Source organism: Mandrillus leucophaeus, unplaced genomic scaffold (assembly GCF_000951045.1).
Source record: "Mandrillus leucophaeus isolate KB7577 unplaced genomic scaffold, Mleu.le_1.0 Scaffold650, whole genome shotgun sequence".
NCBI classification, from domain to species: Eukaryota; Metazoa; Chordata; class Mammalia; order Primates; family Cercopithecidae; genus Mandrillus; species Mandrillus leucophaeus.
Window position 1 is genome coordinate 766,051 of NW_012107031.1, and position 3,526 is coordinate 769,576.

Sequence of the window (3,526 nt, forward strand, 5' to 3'; positions counted from 1 at the left end):
GCTCTGATGCACCCGCTCTGGGCGCCCCAAAGAGAGAGCGAGGCCAGTTCCACTCCTGCCCAAGGAGGGTCTGACACTGAACCCTTGACACGAGAACAGTCCTCCGCGTTCAGATTCTAGAAGCTGGCGTGCAAATTGTTAATGCTAGAGGCAGAGGCAAGAATGTCATAGACCTTTCCTAGCGGTTGCTTGTGATTTTTTTGTCTCCGTGCTAAAGCGGGAAGAATTCTTTGATTGTCCACGATTTCCCCTGGTCGAAGTCCTAGGCATCTTTCAAGGCCCAGGTTAAAGGTCTCCTACTTCATTAAGCTGTCCGTAATCTATTCCTAAGGGAGGAGATCTCTGCTTTATCTGAACCTGTCTAATGACGCTTAGGCACCCTTAGAGAATAAATCCACTTAATAAATCTGCTCAAGCGTAATCAAGATCTAAATCCCATCCTTATCATAAACAGTGCTGCACTCAGCCCAGAAACTTGTATGTAGTAAATGTGCTACGTGTAAGTAGAATATTAAGCTGAATAATGGAGGATTGTTACCACTAAAGCCTCCTACTTCTCTGACTCTGGTTCTCAAAGTGTGTCCCTGAGCTTCTTAGATATGAGAAATAGTGGACCCCACTTCACACCTCCTGAATCAGAACGTAGGCATTGGACCCAGTCATGTGGGTTTTTACAAGCCCTCCAGTTACTAACACACACGAAAGCTTGAGAACCACTGATGTCACTTAAACATGGAAAGCAATCGCTTCTTTTTTAAAATTCCAAGGTGATGCCTCTGTGATGTAATAACAATAATTAAGAATACTCTCTGTGGAAATGAAAGCTTTTTGAGTGCAGAAAGTATATCTTCTTTGTCTTTGAAATCCCCTTCGTTCCCCAGTGTGCACTGGAATCCTCTGCAGACTTATTTCAGTCTCAGGCTCATGGGAGAAACCCCCCATCCCCCACAATTTCCCTACCCTCAAGATATTCTGATTCACTGGGGCGGGGCCTGGGAAGCGAGGTTTGTAGGAAGCTCTTCAGTAAGAACCCATTCCCAACCACCTCCAGAATAGCAGTTTAGTGTGTAGACTCCGGAGACAGACTGTGGAAAGTTTGATCCCTGGATCAACCATCTCCTAGCTATGTGTTAGTATTAGATTGTTACAGTAGTGATCCCCAATGAATTACACCTTCTGTTATCCACTCCGTTGTGTAGTCCACCTCTACATTGACTGTGGGCTTGGCTATTTGACTTGTTTTGGTCAATAAATAGGAGGACATCATAAACCTGATATGACACATGTTTGCTCATTGGGGGTTGTTGTAATGCTTTTGTTATATTATTATAGAATATTTAATTCTATTATAAAACAAGAGAAACTAAAATGTAGAAGCAAGTCACTTATGAGAAATGTTACACATAGAATGAATGGATATGTGTTGAACGTAGATAAAAAGGATGAAACAAATGAAAATGCTGCTTTAGATAGAGGCAGAAAGACAAAGTGGACTTTTAAGTATTAATAAGGTACAGAACATACTACCTTCAGATTGACAGCCATGTCATCCCTAAATTGCACACCTACTGGTAACACCCATTGTGGCGCTATTATGGCCTCATGTAATCTCTGCCCAAGAAAAGCAGATAAACCCCTAGCTACAAAGCCAACTAATGCCAGTTACCATTATAACCAGACACACTTGCCCCTCAGCTCTCTAACAGAACAGTGTATGTCGAACCCAGGCCCCTTCAGTCTGCTGAGTCACCTTACTTACTCTCCAATCTGGTCCTTGTAACCACACTATGTGCTGAGAAGACTGGATGGTGGAGAGGGATAAGACATGAGAACAATGCATAAAACAGAATTTAGGTGCTGTGGTCCTTCAGCCTATCCTAAGCTTATTAATCTACCCTCTTTCCCCTTGCTTCTCACTCTGTTTTATGTTGGTTGGTAAACTCTTCTGGTTATTACTGCTGCTCTTTGGGTAAACACATTTATGCCAAAACTTAGTAGTTTAAGTAGCCAATTTATTTTGCTGTTAATTTTGAGGCTCAGAAATTTGGGAAGAACTTACTTGGACAGTTATTTTATTGGAGTCGTTTATGTAGTTACCAATCAGATTTCAACACAACTGCTGTCATTTGAAAGTTCAGCTGGGCTTAATAGCTAAGATGGCTCGCTCACATGGCTGGCTGCTAGCTCAAATGGGGCTGAGAAGCAGAGCACCTTCACACAGCCACTCCAGCTTGGTGAACTTCTCACCAGGCAGCTGGCTTTCCCGGAGTGAATGTCTGAAAAGAACCAGGCTTGTGGCCTTTTCTGACCTATCCTTGGAAGTCACAGTATCACTTCCACTGTATTCTGCTGGCTACAGGCCAACCCCTAGGGCCAGCCCACATTCAAGGGAAGGGATATAGACCCCACATCTTAATAGGAGTAATGTCAAAACATTTGAGGATATGTTTTAGAACCGCCAGATAAACAATGTGATCTAAGCTTCTTAATTTGGCCTATAAGCCTATCTGTTTCATGACTTGTAGGTATACACATGGAGGCTGCCATTGCATCAAGGTAATTTTCCACATGGGAAAATCGCCTCGAAGACATTTACCTTTTGGAATCCAGCTGCTGTATAAAGAAGTCTGACATATCCTGCTGGAAAGACCAAATGGAGGAGGAGGCCCCAGCCAACAGCCCCAGCTAACTGCCAGACATGCATGACACCGTCTTGGACCATCCAGGCTCAATTGAGCCCCAGATGGCAGCATTGGGGTCGAAAGCACTAGCTGTAGACCCAGACTGCCTGGATTTGAGTCTTTTATGCTGTCATTTATTAGGTGTGTAACCTTGAGCTGATCAACCTTTCTGTGGTTGCCCATCTGTTTAATGGGAATAAGAACATGTTCAGTTTGCTCACCTGTTAAATAGAGATAAGGACATCTGCTTTGTAATGTTATAGTGAAACCAAATTAATACATATAAAGTATTTCAAACAGCACCTGATACATGACAAGCATGCAATAAATACTAGCTATTATCTAAATGCCCATAGACCTCTCAAATCTCTAGGATTATGCCTTTGGACCCTCATTTGAGAAATGCCCACCTAGCTATCTGTCATTTAATACATGGATGTGTATTAACTGGATCCCCTAACCACTTCCTTTTCTGAACAGCTGAATATCCTAAATATGAATGAATGAAGGAGCTAGGGAGGGAGATGATTTGGGGATCGTTTATGGGGCTGTGGAGAGGTATAGGATAGAGCAGGTCTAGATGCAGGTGGCAAAGGGGAGGTTCCGAGGAAATATGATGGTGCCGAAGAGGAAATGCTAGCTGGCTGGAGGGGGTTACGGAAATGGAAGACAGAAGGAAGGAAGGCCCAGAAGGCAAACTTGGTCTGGCTTCAGCCCAGCCTGTTCTTCGCTTTTAAAGAGGACAGCCATCATACCTCAGTTAACAATCACAGTTTCCTCCTCATGAAAAATTGCTGCTGAATCATCAGTTCATGGCAAGCTGCATCATATAAATACACTCCGGA